The sequence below is a fragment of the Balaenoptera ricei genome, chromosome 3 (assembly GCF_028023285.1).
Source record: "Balaenoptera ricei isolate mBalRic1 chromosome 3, mBalRic1.hap2, whole genome shotgun sequence".
NCBI classification, from domain to species: Eukaryota; Metazoa; Chordata; class Mammalia; order Artiodactyla; family Balaenopteridae; genus Balaenoptera; species Balaenoptera ricei.
In genome coordinates, this window is record NC_082641.1 from 36,443,236 (window position 1) to 36,451,448 (window position 8,213).

Consider the following 8,213-nt stretch of genomic DNA (forward strand, 5'->3'; position numbering starts at 1 on the left):
TCTCTCAGCCTAATGGGTGGCTGTGCCTTAGTGCTTTCCCTTCCAACTTGCTTAGAACCACCCTTAGTTGCTACAGTCAACCTGTCCAGGGCTCAGCCTGGTACATTCAGCCTCTGGGTATCTTTTCAAAGTCATGCCTTCCATTTTACCTCTAAGAGCAGCATAGTTTGGAACTGTGCAAATATGACTATCATTTATTTTTAATCTTATATTGGAAAATCGCCTGTTAACCACAATTTCTGGCTTGTAGAAGTGGAATTCTGGGTCAAGAGTATTCATATATATTTTTTGAGATTGATTGATTGATTTAGGCTGAGCTGGGTCTTCGTTTTGGTGTGCAGGCTCTTGATTGGTGTGTGCAGGTTTCTCTAGTCGCAGTGAGCGCGGGCTTAGTTGTGGTATGTGGGATCTTAGTTCCCTGACCAGGGATTGAACCTGGGGGCCCCCTGCATTGGGAGCTTGGAGTCTTAACCACTGGACCACCAGGGAAGTCTCCAAGGGTATTCATATTGAAATGCTTAATGCATATTGTCATGCTGGCTTTCCAAAGATCCTTTCAAATTCATTTCTCAAAAGCTGCGTTGGGGAGTTACTACTTTACCAATATTAGAACAAATGGAAAAGATTAATACAGACCACTGTGGTAGTCAAAGTTATACGTCATGGTTTCACTTTACATTTCTTTCATCTTAAGGAGCCCTGACCTGGGTCCCAGCTCCCCTTTCAGCCACAGAACCCCCTATACCGCTTCCACGCCTGACTCTACCCACCCAAATCAATCCACAGGCAGAGAATAAGGAAGCACGTTTTAATCATTGCTCATAATTGGAATCAACGTAAGAAACATGACAATTCTGAGTACAACTACAACAAAGCTCCTTAAGATAGTATGGATTCCCTGAAGAGAGATCTCTAATTGAGAAAGCTGTCGGTAATCCAGGAAAGGAGGGACAAATAAGGACTGGTCTGCCCCACAGAGTCCTCCAGGCTCATCCCAGAGCGAGGCGGGGCCCAGGGGAGAAGCCCAGCCAGGCAGAAGGAGGCCTCCACTGGGGTGACTCAGGCTCCAGGCCAGGGCATGGGTTGAAGGGGCGCCGTGGGCCGGACAGAAAGCTGCGACTCCTTTCCTTGCCGAGTTCCGCAGGGTTGCAAGCCTCCACAGGGTTCCCGCAGCTTCGGGGTAGGGGACGGGGACCGTCCTGGGCTCCTGGAGGCCATCTGGCCGCGTGTCTGTCGGCCTCCGCTGCTGCGGGCATCTCCTGGCTGCTCAGGCCCGATTGTGCCCTGCGGTGTGCGGCTTCGGCCTCTTCTTGACGGGGCTGCCGCTCCACCCCGGATTAGCCGTTGGCTCCTGGACTTGTGGGTCTCGCCAGCGTTTGTGGCCGCTCTCCACCTGGGGACCGTCTGCGTGTCCGGGGCAAGCGCGCCGCGGCAGCCCACATGCACAGTAATGTGCGTCCTCGCAGAACCGGGGGCTTCGGCAGGAGGGGCGGCTCAGCGCAGGGAAGTTATCCAGAGCCCAGGCCCAGGCCTGTTCTCGGTTGAGGCCCGGTGGCACGTGGGGCTCTGGATGCGCCCTCCTCCGGGACAGCTCTTCCCAGGTGTAGTACGCGTGCGCCTCCATGGCTTCAGCCTCCTCCCAGGCCAGACGCGTAGCGGGTCTAAGCAAAGGGGCGAGTGATTCAGCCCCGTTCTGAGTGTGCCTTTTATAGGGTCTGTCTAGTACAGGAGATCGGAAACCCACGTCCAGATAAGTGGGGCTAGACACTCATTTGCCTTGCAAATTGCCTCGGAGCCTCGCGAGATTAAGGAGAAAACTGCATCTTGCTGGGAGGGGTTTGGAAATTCCGAGTGGTTTTGGTGATGGAGTTAAAGGAGGGGGATGGGAGGGGAAGGAGGGTCCCTGGGGAGAGAGGTCCAGTCCTGGTCTTTTCCATTCACTGGGGGAAAAAGCTCTCTACTCGTCAGGAAAGGCTGACAAATTACGCTTCGCATGTCTAATAATTTAGCATATTAGAGAGGATTGCCTGGTTTCAGAGTTGAGACTCCACGATGATAGATTCTTGCCAGGACACAAAGCTAGTTTGGGCATTAGCTGGATCGAGGTTCCAGGTCTTCATGCAGGCATATCAGGAAGGGAAACAAGTAAAGGAGTGATCAGGTTGGGGCGGGAAAAGGAGAGTCCCATGCCTACTTAGAATTGCAATATTCTTATTTTTTTTGTTCACTAGAAGATCTGAATCAAAGGGAGATGCCATATATACGGTGCTTTTCATACCTAATTCACAAATGCATTGAGTTAATGCCACATTTTCAAGATTTTTTCCTTTTTTTGTTTATTTGCAGAATTCCTATCCTTTTTTATGTAATTGTGTTCATTCTATTATTAGAAGCTCCTCTTTCTCTCTTCTCTCCCTACTTCTATTGCAATTCTTGCCATTTGAAGCTATTTTCTGTGTGTTTTTGTATCAGACTTGTCATATGTGACATACTTTTGTGTACATATGTCTTCAGTTCATGTAAGGTTATCAGTTTATTATAAACTAATAACTTAGTTTATTATTTTTCATTCATTTGCATGTTTCTAAGATTGTTATCTGTGCATTTCATCTATTGCTTCCTATGCTGCCATGTTAACCTCTGGTGAACCCCTGACACATTTTGCCTATCTGATGTCCCACAGTGGACAAGCACATTGCCAGTTACCCACCTTCATCACATATGATAGAACCCTCATGAGAGAACTTCTCTAGGATATATATCCATAAGCAGAATTATGTCATTAAAATGCATACACCTAAGTTTATTGAATATTGCCATATTATTCTTCAGGATGCATGTGACATTGACCCTCCAACAATAATGCGTGAAGATAACGGGATGCACACATTCCCGCAAACATTTGGAATGACCACAGTCTTTTAACATTTCCCAGGGGATTTGTGAATCTGAAAAGAGCAGCTCTGGGGCTGGTGGTAAATTCAGTGTTTTTTGGTTTCTGACAGTGTCTATCTTTGGGGGCCACTTTGTGGCTGTTTGGTTCTGTGAGCCATTCCTGAAGTTCAGGCAAAAATCTGTCTTCGTTATTCCATTAAATTTCAAGTTTTTTTTTTCAGTGTAATCATTTTATTAACAAAAGGAACCCATGGTGTTCAGATCAGAGTACAAAATACAATCTTTATTTTTTTTCCTTGTGGGTTAAATTGTTACATTTTTATAATAAAAATAAAAAGCTTTCATAGTTAACTTATCGAAAACATAACCCCTGCCTACTGAGTTTCTTATCGCTCAAAACAAAAACATGAAAGTAAAGTTCTGCTCATGGAAGGATTCTGTGTGCCAAAAGATGCACATTCTCAATTTCAAAATTTTTGCATCAAAAAGAAAATTCTAAGGCCACGGTTTCTTTGTAAACTAAACAAGCAAATAACAGCTAAAATTTTATCTTCATTCCCAAGTATTCTCTGTTCTAATGTAGAGTCTTCAACATTCATCAAATAATTTCTTGATTACAAAAAGATATACAGTTTCAACCTACTTCTTAAGGTCAGATATACCAATATCAATTCAGTAAGGCATATCATATCTTTTAGCTATTCTCTTAAGTGCTACAAAATCAGCTTTGTTTTAATTTGGTGGGTGCACTTCATGATTTCTTTTAAAAAGGTGACAAAACAATCCTAGTAAAAAATTCCAGTAAGCAGTTGCTTTTCTACATGCAACCAGACAATTAAACTTTCTCTTCCTCCATACCATATTGTTTTGTTTATTTCACTTTGTTTTGGCATCATGTAGATAGACAACGTCTTAACAAAATGTATAAACTACAACTCAGAGGTCAAGAAATAGCTGAAGATGATCTTTTTTTAAGTAAAAATAAAACAGTTTAGACAGCACATAGCTACAAACACACAAAAGCGAAGCAAAATAAAAGATCACCAAAAAACCAAGGCAGGGAATAAAAATTTGTGACAATTTCAGTACCACAATTATTGGTAAAACAGTTTACACTGTGATTTTCAACAGTGGCTTACAATGAAAGAACAGCTTAAGATGCTTACATGATTACAAAGAAGAGAGGTATATCCAGAAGGGTGAAAAGCATACATTTACCTAATGTTTGTATAAAAATCCCTGATCAAATGTCTAACTAATTTTTACATACAAAATTTAATTTAACCTTAGAACTTTTCTATTTCAAACTGAATGTACTGATTGAAAGAAAAGCTAATCATTCGGTTGAATGAAGTACAGTATTCTGCATGGGAAGTACCAGAGTTTCTAGATCAAACACTTAGGACATGGAGAAAACCAAAGTACTGGGCTGGTCCAAAATCTCTATCATGGGAATCCCTACCGTCCTTCTACTTAGTGTCCAGAAATGCTCTCAGCTCACAAAACCAATAGATTAAAGTAAAAACAAGTGAACATATGACCATGACTAGGAGGAGAGAGGGGGACAGTAAAAACACTGCTCAGACTTTAAGCAGCAGCACAGTATTGTTGGTCTGAATATCCTGAGGTTGAATGGTAATAAAATATTGCACCAAAACAATAGAAAAAATCACAGTTTGAACAGAATTACTAAAGAACTGGAATAACAATGTACAACACAGTGACTGTCATCAGTAGACTTAAGTCTCTTGACAGAAATTAAGCTTATGACTTTTTTTTTAAATGGTAATTTTGCCTTCTTGGTTTTGTATTTATGTTGAAATACCCTTTGGTATACACATAGTAACTTTCATCTGGTGCTAACCTTATAGATTTTGCCCTTGGTCCAGTTTCAGGTTTAGTGATAGGAGAGATGAGATTGCTACCGCAAATGAGCAGAAACTCCAAAGAAAACTTCTCAGGCCTGGAGTTTTCAACCGTATCTGATTCTGATAACCCCACTAGAGGTAGGTAAGAAAAGGCCTTTCCCCACCCCTGTGCAGTTATCAAGGCATCCTAAGGATGCAAGCTTTTTTTTTTTTTTAAACCTCTTCTTTTTCTAATATGCTTCAAGGTAAATAAGACATGAGGAAAATCAAACGCGTACCCTGCTAAAGTACTTAAAAGGGAATAAAAACCCTTCAACCTTCAACTAAAGGACTTAAGGGAATAAAAAGTACAACCTTTCCCCTTTCAACTGACAAGCCTTTCTAGGAACTCTTTCTTGGTTTCATAATACCATATAGCCAATTTATAAACTACCTCTTAAACTACGATTAAAAGAGTGAAAACTGTATTACTTCATTAGAACCTCATAAGACCATGACCTCAGAAAAGGATTCTTTTAAGGACTTCAGTCCTATGGAATATGAAGACCCTGACACCGGAGGGTCTCGCTTTGTAGACTGGGCCCCTTTCCTGTCCATGTACATACAACCGTGTGCTGCGATTTCTCCAAAATCGACTCTCCCCACAGTGCATCCATACCGCCTTAAAGCTTAGGATACATCTGTGCCACTTCCAGAAACCTTTGTAAAGATACGCTCGCATAGTGTTTCCACTATTTACAGGCACTTTCTCTTGGGCCAGCACAGGCATCCCTCCACTTACTCTGTCACCATCACGACTTCCATTACATTCTGTGACTTTTCACATCTTCGTCCCATTGTTCAAAGGGGACACAAGACCACATCACAAACTTGTGCAACAATCCTGTTGGCCCACTCTTGCTTTAATTTCTATCACCTCAGTCTTGATGTTCATTTATGTTCTTAAGCTAATCTTCCCTCCCTCTTCCCCAAAAAGGCAGGGGGGAGGAACTGACATTCTAATTTGATGATGAACACAGTGATTTCTGAAATATGTTCAGAGAATGAAGGAAACAGGCTGGGTCTCTTCTATGTCACTAGGATGTGGATCAACCTCTGAATAAAGAGGCAGAGGCTGAAATCTGAATTCCTGAGTGCAGGCAAACAGAGGACAGCATGACTCGCCCTCCCAGTTAGGGGGTTGAGGGTAAGGAGGAATGTGTCTAGAGAATTCTTCCTCAGATACCATGTCTGCGCAGTTTGGTGGTGCTTCAGGCTGTTCTCGCAGAGTCAATGTCAACCAGCTCATATCCACAATGAACTGGCTGGCAGTGCTGGAGTTCCTGCTGCCAAAACCATTGTATGGGACCATGCCAGGCACTAAGGGCAGCTCAAGCATCAATTTTTTAGCAGCAGGAATGTGAATATACACAGCTAAGGAGTAGTCCACTCGGATGATGCAGCACGACGTCCCGGGCGGGATTTTGAGGGTCTTCCCGTTGCAGGTGCCGGTGCTCCCGGAGGCGGTGTGGTTCCCACGCACGTTGGCCACCGTGGCCGCACGGTCTTTGTTTTCCCGCTGGCGAGGTACGTCTGCGTCTGGAAAATGGCAGCTTTGGGAACAATCAGACGAGAGGAACAATTCCCTATTTCTGCATAGATTGGAGTAGCTTCTCCGTTACAGTATCCCTTTCTTTCAGTTTTGGCACTCAGCGAGACTGGACCAGAAGTGAAAAACCAACAGCCAACCATCTTCTGCTGAGTTTTCAATACAGGGGTTAGTAATGCTGGTGGGTTGACATCGATGTGACTGACGACCTGGAGTTCCCGCTTAACACTCTGATCAGGTCGTTCCAAAACCGTTCTCACACAGTGCTGAACACTTCCGTATCTCCAGGTGAATGAGGTTACCAAAGGTTCCGACGGAAGCTGAAAGCTGAATGGGAATTCATGTTTTCCAGGCTGTAGTAAGAGGATACCTTCACCGGCCGGGGGCTCGCGCAGGCTCAGGCGCACGGTCAGGCTCTCCACCCCCGAGGCGGCGGCGGGGTCCGCGGCGCCGGCGGCGCGGCCCTGGGCCTCCAGGCGCTGCGCGCGCAGGGTCACCGGCTCGGCAGCCTCCAGCAGCACGTGCCCAACCACAGCCTCGCCGCTCGAGTCGCAGCCCTTGCGCCTGTCCTCGAACAGCGGCCCTCGGAGCCCACCCCCGCCGCGGACCCCGCCTCGCCGTCCATCCTACCGGGCGACGCTGCCGCGCCAAGGAGGTCGGCACCGGCGCGGAGCCGGGGTCGCGAGCAGAGCGGCGCCGCTGTCACAGGCGCCACCCGCACGCCGAGGGCCACCGCGGCCGCTGTGCGGGGCCCGGTGGAGGCCCCATAAGTTATTTTTTTATCCCCTAATAAATTATTTTATGCTTAAACTGTTTGAGTTATTCCATTTCTGTTCCTAAAAACCACAAAAAGAAATACAACAGGGACATCACAGTCAACATTATATTTACTTATTACAATCTTTTTCTTTTAGAAATCTTAGAAGAATGAATCTAGATGTCCTTAATAACATATGTAAATGTTCACTTTTTTTTTTTGCTCTTCAGGATGCTTTGAGGATGTTTGTTTTATATTCATCATGGTTTTTAGATGAGACCATAAGGTTAAAAGATGAAAATTCTCCCTCAATATTTTATCTTGAAATTTTACATCTCTCCTTTCTTACATGTCCTTCCATCACGAATTAAATAAACCATTCTAATAAAGACATTTGAATGTCTTTTGCATGTGTTAACCTTTTTAACACAGGGCTCCTGGGACAGGAGAAAGGAGCTTCTCTAATCCCTGCTGGGCATTGAAGTAGCCCAGAGACTGGGGCATCTGGAGTCTCGTGGTGAGGGGCTGAGCCTAGTGGTAGAGTGAGTGTGGAGGGTTGAAAGAACCCTGAAACTAAAGACCAAAGTGCAGCTCCTTAGCTAGACCAAGAGCGAAAATTATCTGCGAGAAAGACTTCATGCTTAATCTGGTTCCTTCCTCACCCTAATCACACTCCCAAGACTTAAAGGCTGACTTTGCTTGAGATCAAGAAATAGAGTTCCTTTGCCATTAGCCTTCTGGAAACACCTCACCCTGCCCACTGCCCACCATAGGGAGGGAAAGTTTTTCTCTTAAGTCCATGCTAGTCTCACCTAAGGGTCACTAAGGATGAGAGTTTCTCCTTACCATTCTCCAGCCCAGTTATTTGAAACAAACCATTAAACAGCAGGGCACATGCAATAGAGCTCACAGAGGAAAAGAAGATGTCACTTAGGATACCGAATGTCATGGAGTGTCACTTTCAAGAGGAGATTTTAAACACCATGACTGTGTCCTGCTGGCACTCCCTGTCTGGCTCTTCTCTCCTGCTTGCTTTACTGAAGCAGGATAACTTGTGGCTCCCTGCCCCCTGCAGAGGCCCACTTGGCAAGGAACTCAGGGCAGC

General features: G+C 44.9%; 1 pseudogene; it reads right to left on the reverse strand.

The window, feature by feature from the left end:
- Nucleotides 1–5,779: 5,779 nt before the first annotated feature.
- On the reverse strand, nt 5,780–6,976 carry LOC132363586 (arrestin domain-containing protein 4-like; annotated as a pseudogene).
- Between the last annotated feature and the right edge of the window lie 1,237 nt (nt 6,977–8,213).